Source organism: Malaya genurostris, chromosome 1, assembly GCF_030247185.1.
Source record: "Malaya genurostris strain Urasoe2022 chromosome 1, Malgen_1.1, whole genome shotgun sequence".
Lineage (NCBI taxonomy): Eukaryota > Metazoa > Arthropoda > Insecta > Diptera > Culicidae > Malaya > Malaya genurostris.
The window spans coordinates 67628079-67642187 of record NC_080570.1 but is presented as its reverse complement, the minus strand read 5'-3'; the positions used below and the strand labels follow the sequence as shown (position 1 = coordinate 67642187).

Sequence of the window (14109 nt, the reverse complement as noted above, 5' to 3'; positions counted from 1 at the left end):
CACAATGAAATGTCATCTCTCGAAGACTGCCTGTCGTCTAAAAGAAATGTTGATAGATGAGATGAAAGGCAAGCTCGTCTGCTTGAAAATAGATTCTGCTGCCCGACACAATCGCCATATCTTAGGCATCAATGTACAGTATGCCCTAGACGAGCAGGTGGTCATTCGTACCCTTGGTATGATCGAAATCAAAGAAAGTCAAACAGCGGTGTTCTTGAAATCAAAAGTTATGGATACTTTGGCCGACTATGGGCTATCTCTTGAGAACATATTTTCCGTGACATGCGACAATGGGGCTAATATGGTGGCAACGGTTAGAAAATTAAACAATGATACGTACGTAATGCCTACAGAGCAGCAGGCTGATGGTACGAACATAGATGAGCTGGATGAGTCGGATGTGATAGAGGATGATAAACAGTGTGAACGAAACGTTACTGCTGAACTGGCCAATGAACTGTCCGAAAGGATTACTCTTGTGAGATGTGCCGTGCATACCTTACAGCTTGCAATACTGGATGTTGTTGATAAATCCGATGAGTCTATCCGAGCCATCACTGCTGTTGCTAGAAAATGTAAGCTGGTGAAGTACCGGTCAGAGTTTGAAAGCTACGATGCTTCATACCCACCCGTCTGGAGTAGGACACGATGGGGTGGTATATTCAAAATGATGGAATCGTTCGTACACCAAAAAAGGTTTTTTAACCAGTTGGCCGATAATTTTCCCGAACTAGACCTTTCCAATCAATGGTCGTTCATTGAGCATTACTATGATACGTTTAAGCCGTTGTACATCTGCACAAAGCAAATGCAAGAGAAGCACGTGTCGTTATCTGACTTCTATATGGCATGGCTGATGGCAACGAGTGAGGTACAGAAAGTTCGCGAAAACTCTTTCAGTCCCCATTTACTTCGGTCGTTGAACAATAGATTGAACATTTTGCGCCAATTGAAGGCGGTTCAGATGGCATTATACCTGGATCCAAGGTTCAACTATCGAGGTTCTAAAATATTCACGGCTGAGGAAAAAGATAAAATTCAGCAATACATAGTCGATACATGGGAACGTATCTGCCAACTGGGTAAAACACCGGCTAGTACAAGTAGAGAATCGTCAGAGTCTACCGATGATTTTGATCAGTATCTTACGCAAATGTTTGGTGAATCCGTGAATCTTGGTTGCGAGACCGGGTTTCTTCAACAAGTTAAGTCTTTGGACCTAGAGCCACGCCAAAAACATAACTACAACGTGTGGGACCATTGGTTGCGCCGTAAGACTACGCACCCAGAGATATATGCAGTAGCAATGGTTGTACTATCCACACCATCGAACCAAGTCTCTGTTGAACGGTCTTTCAGTGCCCTTGCCTTGGTTCTCTCTAATCAACGCACTGGCCTTGGGAAAGATACGTTGGAAAACATTTTACTTATTAAATTAAACAAAGACTTATTCTCCAGGGCGCTGGGAACTGCGTATGATTGGAAGGGCCCAATCGACCCGGTTGACGATGATTCTCAGGAATGAATATGATACCGTTGATGCTCAACTGAATGTCGAATGAGACAAATATTGTCGTCTATCACTGGCTCATCGCCGGGTGATAGGGGGATAACTTTTGTTTACATTTTCATGAAATCAATTTCCAATGATACTGAAAGGGTTCGGCAGTCATGATACTTGTTATGATTCAATTAGCGACAATCGTCGTTGGGTGGACGATGATATATGTGTTGTCTCAATGTAAGCTCGAGTCACCATTGTGATAACGAATTTTTTCAGCACTGGTATATACACATCTGCAAAAAAATCAACCGACCCATGTACCTGAACAAATTGGACTTTGTCAGTAGAAGCTTGTTTGGCAATCGTTTCTATCGTTGATCGAACTAAAGCACTTAATTCTAACAAACTATCTACCTAGTGGTGTGATAATGTGTCATATAGTCGGTCTCATTGAAACATTATTGCCTTTTTATTTAGATAATTTCTAATGAAAATTTAATTTTGTCTATCCCATGAAAAATTTAGTGGACTTATTTTCATTTTTTAATGCATATCATAGTTCTGTAACCAGCTTTGTGCAGTGGCGATATCGTAACAAATGAGGTACAACGGAAGTGCGATTATTGCTAGTTGAAAACTAATATTTCTGTAACCGGCAGTCGGATCCAAATGAATTCTTTGATTAGAATCTAAGCTTGTGAAAATTTGTTCAGCCGTCTCTGATAAAATTGAGCGACAATATTTGTTTCACCCACACACACAGTTATTAGTTGAAATCGACGAACTGGTTTGAATGCCCTCAGGGCCTCGGTTAAAAGTCGGTTTTCACAGTGATAGCATAGTCTTTCTTTATGAGATAGTCAGAAATCAATATGTTTATGTGAAGTTTAAGAGTTTATTATAGCTTCACAATACCTTTTGCTTGGCCACTATTGCTGAAAAGTCATTGATTCTCACAGTCTTCTTTTAATCAGCATGAAAAATTTGTATTTTATTTGTAATCTTGTTCTTTGAACGTTGGCATTCAATAAAACCATTATACCATTCGACTCAGCTCGACGAACTGAGCCAATGTGTGTGTGTGTGTGTGTGTGTGTGTGTGTGTGTGTGTGTGTGTGTCCGTCCGTGTGTGTATGTGTGTGTATGATACAAAAATATGCACTCACTTTTTTCAGAGATGGCAGAACCGATTTTCACAAACTAAGATTCAAATAAAAGCTATTATGGTCTCATAGCTTGCTATTGAATTTCATTTGAATGTGACTTCCGGTTCCGGAGTTATTATTATTATTCAAATTTGAGAAAAAGTTTAAACTCAATTATCTCTGGGGCAACTCAACCGATTTTCGCAAACTAAGATTCAAATGAAAGGTCTTATAATAACCTAAAAATTTGTGGAAGATTTTATCTGGATCTGACTTCCTTTTCCGGAACTAAATCGTGATAAATGGAAAATTACCAATTTTATTAGTATTTTTCCACGAACGATGGTTAAAAACAGGTACAAATCCCATAAAACTGTCTGATAAATTCTTCTAGTTTGCAAAGCTTGTTAGTTTGTGGGCATGAAAACTTAATTCGGCAATACTGGTCCCCTCTTTTCCTGTTCCGAGAGCACCGAAAGTGGAGAAGAAAAACTCCTAAAACTAAATTCACTTCGATTTCTTTGCGATGCTTGAACCGATTTCCACAAATCTTGATTTGAATTAAAGTTCATACTGTCTTTAAAGCTACTGTGAAATTTCATCCGGATCCGACTTCCGGTTCCGCAGTTACAGGGCGATGGGTGTCAAAGTTTTCAAATCGCCATATAGAGTGACAGTATGTGCAACACCGAAAGAAGAAGAAAACACATAATGCACAAAGCGTGCTTTGTTCTATTTCGTACACGTTGTGTAGTGATGTCAATAATAATAATAATAATAATAATAATAATAATAATAATAATAATAATAATAATAATAATAACAATAATAATAATAATAATAATAATAATAATAATAATAATAATAATAATAATAATAATAATAATAATAATAATAATAATAATAATTATAATAATAATAATAATAACTGCTTCATGATGTTTTGCTTGACTTACATATGCAGAAGTAACAGAAACGGTTCGTTTCGTTTGTTAGATTTCGTTTAATTGGTTTAATCGAAATATAGCATGAGATAGTAAGTATAGGTTTAACTACGCGTTCAAAACTGTTCCAATTTGTAGGTCATATTTGTTGGTAGTAAACGAACCAACTTCGGCTATTCCGTTTATTTGAATCCGGTTTCGGAAGAATTGGAAAAGTGTGATCAAAAACTGCAAAAAAGATCTCACTCACTTTTCTTGGAGATGGCCAAATCGATTTTCACAAAGTAAGAAAAGGCTTACAGTTTCATACGGAATTCCTTAATTTGTTGTGGATACAACTTTCGGAGAATTTACTTTACTGAAAAAACTCTTATTTTTAGAGAATGTGTTTAGTTGGCGAATATTCTGGACACAAACCAGCTGCATTGAGCATTGAGTACAAGTCAAATGATGTTTTTTGTATCTTCTAACATTCCGGGTTACACCGTCCGGTGTACTACTTGTATTCGGTTTTTGTTTTCCGAGTGCTCAAAGTTTTCATTGAGATAGTCGATTTCGCGAAGTCGAATGACGAAAACAGCGATTTCGAAGTAAAATTTTCAAAAAGAAGTTTATGTTTCGCTTATGTCTTTTTCTCCAATAAAACATCGTATTTATACCCGCCAATATAGAAAAGATAACCGCGACTGAATTTTTTTTCGGTAATAGTGTGCTATCTAGTGGCTAGTAGTCATTACGGTGTTAACGTTTTTTCGGTGACAGAGCGCCATATAGCTGCAAATTGCAGAAACCAATTCAACCATTAATGTTGGTTGAAAACAACGTTTTATTTCTCTAATTCAACTAAAAAATTAGTTGAACGGATATGAAGTGTGCCTTAGCTAAGAAATGACAGCAGGTTTAGTTGGTGAATTCAACTACAAAAATAGCCATTTCAACAAATATTTTATTATTATTAAGGGAACTAGAATTAGAAAATCTAAACTAGCAAAAGTAAGATTTTTTTAGTTGTCTCAAAAAATAACTAACTAAAATCAGAAAATCAACTAATTTTTTCGCCAAAATGCTGGTTTCGGTCTTTCCGTGTGAGAAAGGCATCATTACACCACTAGGTGGATTAAGATAGGTTTTTTTTACTCATAGGTGCTCGAAGTTAGTTTGTGTTTGCACGCAGCTTAATGAAACCGTTCCTTTTTACTTCCTATTTGCCATCTAGATTGAAAATAAGTAAATTGTCAAAGCATTCCTATACGAACCAGTTACAACGAACCAACAGACAAGAATGAATCAGATTCTTGATTGATTACAATTAGATACTAGTTTTTATGTAGAATTTCAGCAGTTGGTTCGTTTTTCATGGCCATCCGACATTCACTACTGAGGAAGAAAAATAACTCGCCCTTCGTATTTTCGAACGGAACGTGCTGCTAACCAGGGTCGCTTACATTGAAGTGAGCATGTCGTTAGAATTCCGATCACCAATGCAATAACAAAAGTTTACGATACTTCGTCGATGGACACAAAATAAGGAGAAGAGCAAGAGCGCGCAAAATGGACTAACTAACTTGGAAAATATTTAAGGACTGCTTTTGTCTTCCGCGATAAACAAAGAATAGCCATGGATTAAACCGTATAGGAATGACTTTTCAGTGCGTCAAAGGGTTTCTTGGCTGAAGAAGAAAAGTATTTAATTTATTTTCCATTAATACCGTTTTGTCACAGTTCTCGCAATAGGTTCTGCTTCCCAGTGATCGATTATAAATGTGCATTTTGTTATGTGAAAGAAAAAATGTACAAATTAATTCTTGTTCAATTGATTGTACATAGTATTATAGTCCACCTGAGAACTCATCACATTACTACAATCGAGGTTGGATGTAGCATACTAGTAACTTGAATATTATCTGCTAAATATTTTAGCTGTTCAACTTCAAATATTAATTAAAAATTATCAACTCTTACTCATCAGATGTCGTTAACTTTTATCTAATAATGCTTTTTGTTTCTGTAAATCGTTTATTAATTTAATTTTTTAAGTCAAGTGTAGGACTCGATATGAGCGATTTTCAGTATCTTTATTGGAAAATTTGACTGTTTTTGTGGAAATCACTAGTATAACACTTTTTTGTAGGTTTTGTCATTTTTGGATAATAACTTAAAAAATTGGTTAAAAACTTTAGTCCTTTTCCAATGACAGTCGATCAATTTTGTAAAAACAAAGTATGCAATGTGACATTTTAGAACAAAAGCGCTAAATTCGACAATACTTATAAATCCACATCAGGTTTCCAGATTCAGGTTTTAGAAGAAAATCATGGTTAATCATCTCAATCAGTTCTGTTCTGAATTACTACATGACTGATTGTCTTGGATACTGGTATTGAAAACTGAGTGATAAACTGTTTTTGTTTTGAAAACGTTGCCTAGCACCACAACAAATAATTTATTTCATTCCCATTGAATCTAGTTATTTACCAATGATGGAATAGAAAATGTATTGCAATATTTATATCATCTAAATACAGTGACATAAAACTGAAAACGAATACTTCTTCGAGCTCATAAAACATGACAAAACCAAGTTACTGTTTTTTTTCTAGTTGAAAAAAGTAGCCACCAATTGCTCACTTTGACTCCAATTGTGTCGTTGAAAAATAAATGTGTGGCCATTCATTTTCATCTCCATTCCGAAACTTTTACCAACTCATCTACGAGCCACGTGCCGACGTGAAGCTAAACGCAAACATTATTTACATTTCATTGCCCCAGTGCAGTGCAGTCTGTTGGATTTTTACACTGTGTCTTTTCCTAGCATTTATCTTTCTAATGAGGAAACCAAAGTTAGAAAAACAGTAAAAATGTTCTCAAATGTTTGAAATCCTGAAAGCGAATGTTCAAACTAATTTTCACGAGAAGTGCAAATTTTAATGAAACAACTTTTTTTTTGTTGATTGTCACTTGAAACTTATTTTTGCTTGAAAAATAGTGTAGCAGTATCACTACTAGGTGATCCAAGCCAGTTAAGTTAGAAGTAGAACTGAAAAATGAATATCAATGATGGCAAAACTATGAAATTACTATTCGTCGCGCTTTAATGAATGACTTCTCCGTCCACAGTTGCAAAGTTTTCTCTCTTTTTTTTTTTTGCTCAGAACAGTCGGGAAAACTTTTGACCAAGATTGACAAAACCAGTAAACAAACATAAAATGGATGCTTACAGTTACGGGAAGGGTTGTTTTTCGTGCAAGTTTGTCTGTGGTAGGTATTTTCTTCAAGAAGTCCCGCAGTGTTCCGAATAAATGCTCTGAATTCCGGTAACGAATAGTGTATTATTAGGAATCCATTACTGTGCAGATATTACGATCATATAAAACAAATAAAAGTCTTTTTCTTAAAGTTTGGAGAGATTTTATGTTTTTTTCCCATAAATACGTTTATTTCTTAAGGCAGTGTACATAAGTTTTTCTTCGCCGTAGCATCACTTTTACATAAAATTCTTATCCTAATTAAATTCTAACATAGTCACAACGATTTGAATGTATTAAAACATATTCCTCTTATTACTTAAATATCATCTTAGGTAACTCGTCATTAATTATGAAATCTACTCGGGAATATTATTTGAACCAAACGATTAACTTCTATAAATTATAAATAAGCTGTTATTTTCAGACATTTTGTTGATAATTTCATAAACTGTTTCGAGTTTGTTTGTATCATTACATAATTTCTATTCTAATTTAGCTATTGGTTGAACTCATGGAGGCAGCTGGAATCAGAACTAAGTCTTAAAAGGGGCTTTGATTAAATTGAAACTCCAATTTCTTTATGAAATGATAAATAAGTTTCATGTATGGAAGGTCACGACAAGCAAGAATGTCTCGAACTGGGACATTGGATAGTCTACCTTGGGTACGCAAAGAATTTATTAGTTGAGATCTGTCATCACGATATTCCACGCATGTCCAAACGACATGATCAATATCCCGATAACCTTCGCCACAAGCACAATGATTAGTCTCGGAGAGTCCAATTCGATGGAGATGTGCGTCTAACGTGTAGTGATGGGACATGAGTCTGGACATCACACGAATGAAATCCCTACTCACAACCAGTCCCCTGAACCATGCCTTTGTCGATATTTTCGGAATAATTGAGTGCATCCACCGACCCAAATCATCTTTATCCCAAGAAGCTTGCCAGCTGGCAAGTGTTCTTTGGCGAGACGAGCTATAGAATTCGTTGAAAGCAATCGGTCTCTCATAAATTTCACCCTCAATAGCACCACATTTGGCTAAAATATCGGCTCTTTCATTGCCAGGAAAGATTTTATGTTTTGTCTTATTAAAAAACAGTCCTTTCAATTATAATGATTCCATAGATTTACTTTACTCGTCAAGTTGGAGTTTGTATACCTCTGTTGTGCTCTAATAATTTTTCAAAATTTGTTACGTAAAACGTTATATTCCGTGATCAGTACCTGTGATTCGATCTCAGCAGACCTATTGAAAGGTACACAGCGTGGAATACTTTATTTGTCGTTTATCGTGCCAGTAATCCCATTGCTGCTCATTGCCGTTTCAACCTTCCGAGCGAACGGACGTGATTTGGATTTACTGCGAAAGCATTGAAAACCAGTTGTGTGTGTGTGATAAAGTGGTCGGACGATATTGTGTGATAGACAATAGTGCTTTTTCCTCTGATAGGTTTTTTTTTCGTATTATATAATAGAACAGTGCCTTATTGCGAGCGGTCGATCGAAACGGTACCGTTAGCCGATTATTGTTTCGCCGATCAAGGCCAAGTGTGAGGATTATAAACAAGCGGCCATTGTGTGAGGATTATAAATAAGTGTGCCTTTTCCTCTCGGAGGTTTTTTGCACATCATCAAAGCGGCGATACGCCGATCGACGAAGTCCAGCTTGGTGTCCCCCGTTGGATCTTTGTTAAGTACCTTTACTTCGTTTATTTTTATTTCTTTATTTGACCATTATATTTCCCCCCGAATCATTTGTTTTTGCGCGGAAGTAGTTCCGCTATGTCTAATTTAAAACCTGCCCCCCCCGCTCCCGATGTTCAAATGGAGACTTCCCTTGTCAGTAAAAAGTCCCGCATAAAGAGCTATCCTGATGGGCTCGCACTACCGGCCGGGCCTTACGCGGTCTATTTCCGGACCAAATCAAAGGAAAAAAAACTGAATATTTTAAAAATATCGCGGGACCTGAATTCGCGATATAATACCATAAAAAGTATAGATAGAATACGGCCAGACAAGCTCAGGGTCCTGTTTACCAGCTCAAAACAGGCTAATGAGCTTGTTCAAAATGATCCTTTTACGCTGGAGTACCGCGTCTACGTGCCAGCTCGTGAAGTCGAAATCGACGGTGTGGTCACCGATTCGAGTTTGACTTGCGAGGATATTCTTAAGTACGGGGCGGGTTGTTTTAAAGACCCCTCACTTAAGAATGTCAAGATACTGGATTGCAAGCGATTGCATTCAGTATCGATCGCCGGGGATGGAACAAAGTCTTATCCCCAATCAGACTCTTATCGTGTGACCTTCGCCGGCTCGGCATTGCCCAACTACATCCTCTTGGACCGGGTTCGTTTGCCTGTTCGTTTATTTGTACCCCGGATAATGAATTGTACCAATTGCAAACAACTGGGGCATACAGCTACCCATTGCAGCAATAAGCCACGTTGTGCTAACTGTGGGGAAGCTCATGCGGACGGCTCTTGCGGTAAGGATGCTGAAAAGTGTCTCTACTGTAAGGAGGGTCCGCATGACCTCTCTGACTGTCCCGCTTACAAACTGCGAGGAGATCGGATGAAGCGTTCCCTGAAGGAACACTCCAAGCGTTCCTTTGCCGAGATGGTTAAGAGTGCCACCCCTCCTAAACAGGCAACGAATCCATATGCCTGCTTGTCAACTGACGAGAGCGATTCTGACGACCCTTTGGAAGGTCCATCTTCAGCGGTCCCTCGTAGCTGTAGGAAAAGAATGAATAAATCTTCTCATAAGCTGCCTAGTAAGGGTTCGAAGGTGTCTTCCGAAGGGCTTCGAAAAGTTACAGCTAACGGGAATCGGGAAAAATCACCGAAGCAAAAAGCTCCTGGTCTCGGAAAACTCAATTCCGAGATGGAATTCCCACCGATTCCAGGGACTAAAAAATCCCCAAGCGTCCCTGAAAATCCACCAGAGAACCAACTAGGTGCTGGACTTATAAAGTTCTCTGATGTTGTGGACTGGATTTTTACAACTTTCAATATTTCAGACCCTCTTAGAAGCATTTTAATTGCTTTCATGCCAACAGTAAAAACATATTTGAAGCAGTTGACTGCAAATTGGCCCCTTCTTTCAGCGATTGTATCTTTCGATGGCTAAATCATCCACCGAGGTCACGGATCTAATCACTGTTTTACAGTGGAATTGCAGAAGTATTATCCCAAAAATAGATTCATTTAAATTTCTAGTAAACAATCTGAAATGTGACGCATTTGCATTGTGCGAAACTTGGCTAACTTCTGAAATATTCTTAAACTTTCACGATTTTAACATTATTCGTCTGGATCGAGATAATCCCTATGGAGGAGTACTTTTGGGGATCAAAAAGTGCTATTCTTTCTATCGCATTAACCTCCCCTCGATACCAGGTATTGAAGTTGTCGCATGTCATGTTACAATCAAAGGTAAGGACCTTTGCATTGCTTCCATTTACATTCCCCCAAGAGCCTCGGTTGGGCATCGGTGGCTCAGTGATATCGTAGAGCTCCTTCCTGCACCGACGTTGGTTTTAGGAGACTTTAACTCACACGGTACGGGATGGGGCTGTCTTCACGATGATAACAGATCAACTATGATCCATGATATCTGCGACAACTTCAATATGGCAATCTTGAATACGGGAGAAATGACACGGATTCCTGCACCACCAGCAAGACCAAGTGCGCTGGATTTATCCCTTTGCTCGACATCGCTACGGTTGGATTGCACGTGGGAGGTAATTCCTGATCCCCACGGTAGCGATCATCTACCGATCGTAATATCAATCACCAGCGGCTCAAAACCATCGAAGACAATCAATGTTTCGTATGATCTCACACGAAATATTGATTGGAATAGCTATGCGACCTCGATATCTGAGAAACTTGAAAGAACTCAACAACTTCCTCCGGAGGAAGAGTACACGTTTTTGGCTGGCTTGATTCTCGACACCGCGACTCAAGCTCAGACGAAACGAGTACCCGGCGCGAAAACTAACATCCGTCCTCCCAACCCGTGGTGGGACAAAGAGTGCACAAATTTAAACGCAGAGAGAGCCTCCGCGTATAAAATATTCAGAAAAAATGGAACACCTGATAATTACCGGAATTACGCGGCGTTAGACGTTAAAACTAAGAACTTGATTAGAGCCAAGAAACGCGGTTACTGGCGTCGGTTTATAGACGGCTTAACGAAAGAAACATCTATGAGTACTCTTTGGAACACAGCCCGACGAATGCGCAATCATAACACCACGAATGAAAGCGAGGAATATTCCAACCGCTGGATATTCGATTTCGCTAAAAAAGTATGCCCAGACTCTGTTCCGGAACAGAAGATCACCCGCGCCGCGACACCAAATACAAACGAAACACCGTTTTCGATGGTAGAGCTCTCACTTGCACTCTTGTCATGTAACAATAAAGCCCCGGGATTAGACAGAATAAAATTCAACTTGTTGAAAAATCTGCCAGACCCCGCCAAAAGGCGCTTGTTGAGTTTATTCAATAAGTTCCTTGAGGACAACATTGTTCCACATGACTGGAGACAAGTGAAAGTGATCGCCATTCAAAAACCAGGAAAATCAGCCTCCGATCACAATTCGTATCGGCCGATTGCTATGCTTTCCTGTATCCGGAAATTGTTCGAAAAAATGATTCTCTTCCGTCTAGACAATTGGGTCGAAACTAATGGCTTACTTTCAGATACACAATTTGGTTTCCGCAGGGGTAAAGGAACGAACGATTGTCTTGCGTTGCTCTCAACAGAAATTCAAATAGCATTTGCTCGTAAAGAACAAATGGCGTCAGTTTTCCTAGACATCAAGGGGGCTTTTGATTCAGTTTCTATAAATATCTTATCTGAGAAGCTGCATCAGCATGGTCTTTCGCCAGTTTTGAACAACTTTTTACATAATCTATTGTCTGAGAAACACATGTATTTCGCGCATGGTGATTTGTCGACAATACGATTCAGTTACATGGGTCTTCCTCAGGGCTCATGCTTAAGCCCCCTTCTATACAATTTTTACGTAAACGACATCGATAAATGTATCAACACATCTTGCACGCTAAGACAACTTGCCGATGACAGCGTTGTGTCTATTATAGGACCCAAAGCTGGCGATCTGCAAGGGCCGTTACAAGATACTCTTGCCAACTTATCCACATGGGCTCTTCAAATGGGTATCGAGTTCTCTACGGAGAAAACTGAGCTGGTTGTATTTTCGAGAAAGCGAGAACCAGCACAATTACAGCTTCAACTAGGGGGTGAAACCATAGCTCAGGTCTTCACATTTAAATATCTCGGGGTCTGGTTCGACTCCAAAGGCACCTGGGGATGTCACATTAGGTATCTGAAAAGAAAATGCCAACAAAGAATCAACTTTCTTCGTACAATAACCGGGTCGTGGTGGGGTGCCCATCCAGGAGACCTGATCAGGCTGTACCAAACAACGATATTGTCCGTGATGGAATACGGATGCTTTTGCTTCCGATCCGCGGCGAACACTCATTTCATCATGCTGGAAAGAATTCAGTATCGTTGTTTGCGTATTGCCTTGGGTTGCATGCAATCGACTCATACGATGAGCCTCGAAGTGCTGGCGGGTGTTCTCCCATTGAAAAACCGGTTCTGGGATCTCTCATATCGTTTGCTCATTCGATGCGACATTTTGAATCCTCTGGTGATTGAAAATTTCGAAAGGTTAGTTGAGCTTAATTCTCAAACCCGTTTTATGTCCTTGTATTTTGATTACATGGCTCAGAATATTAATCCTTCTTCGTTTGTTTCCAACCGTGCTCATTTCTTGGATACTTCTGATTCTACTGTGTTTTTCGACACATCCATGAGAGAAGAAATTCGTGGAATTCCGGCTCACGTGCGCCCTCAAGTGGCCCCAAATATTTTTTATAATAAATTTAGAACAGTCAACTGTGAAAAGGTGTTTTACACTGACGGATCAAACATTAACAAGTCCACAGGCTTCGGCATCTTCAATCAAAACATCACCGCTTCTTACAAACTCAGTGATCCGGTTTCAGTTTACGTCGCAGAATTAGCTGCTATTCAGTACACCCTCGAGATCATTGAAACCTTGCCCAAAGACCATTACTTCATTGTCACGGACAGTCTAAGCTCAATAGAAGCTCTCCGGGCAATGAAGCCAGGAAAGTGTCCCCCATATTTCCTGGGGAAAATACGGGAACATTTGAGTACTTTATCTGAACGGTCTTATTTAATATCGTTAGTCTGGGTCCCTTCGCATTGTTCCATTCCGGGCAATGAAAAGGCAGACTCATTGGCTAAAGTGGGCGCATTAGAAGGTGATATTTATGAAAGACCAATCTGCTTCAATGAATTTTTCAGTATCTCTCGTCAGAAAACTCTCGAAAGTTGGCAAACTTCATGGAGCAATGACGAACTGGGACGATGGCTACACTCCATTATCCCTAAGGTATCGACGAAACCTTGGTTCAAGGGGATGAACGTGAGTCGTGATTTCATTCGCGTTATGTCACGACTCATGTCAAATCACTATACATTCAACGCACATCTCCGGCGTATCGGGATCGTGGAGAACGGGCTCTGCACCTGTGGCGACGGTTATCAGGACATCGAGCATGTCGTGTGGTCGTGCGTAGAGTATCGCGACGCCAGGTCGAAGCTACTGGAATCCCTCAGGGCCCGAGGTAGACCGCCTGAGGTTCCGGTTCGGGATGTGTTGGCGAGTCGGGATAGTTCATATATGCTTCTCATATACCAGTTTCTCAAACACATTAATATACAAGTGTAATCTGTTACATCTGGCTTAGAAAGTTCCTCCTATTTATCGACGTTGTTTCAACTGTGGCTAAGAATTATTTCTCAACTGCAGGTTCGACACTAACTTCCGCCGATTATCCCGATTCCTCATCTGTCCACCATCTTCATCGGAACTAACAAGATCTTTTTGCTGTCACTAACCTTCGCTTCCCCCCTCCCCGTCTTTTCACCATCTCGATGTCAACTAATTAGATCTCTGTCGTTTTAGTCATTTCATTCCCATATCCCCATTTTACTTCGTTTTCCGCAATATTTACTTCGCTATCTTTTTTTTTCATTTTCTTCTGTAACAACACCATCATCGCCCACGGAAACTTATCAACAGCATGCGGGCCACCCGCCGGGTATTCGTAACCTGGGGGTGTTTCCCGCGGACCCACACGGACCGAAGAATGCGGCCAACATGAATATTCACCAACGCCATATGGA

General features: G+C 39.5%; 1 protein-coding gene and 1 pseudogene across 2 annotated transcripts in view; one reads left to right on the top strand and one right to left on the bottom strand.

The window, feature by feature from the left end:
• Nucleotides 1-14109, bottom strand: part of LOC131440359 (growth hormone secretagogue receptor type 1) — a 301813-nt gene that overhangs the window by 121840 nt on the left and 165864 nt on the right. The gene's annotated exons all lie outside the window — the stretch shown is intronic.
• Nucleotides 2074-2231, top strand: LOC131426787 (U4 spliceosomal RNA; annotated as a pseudogene).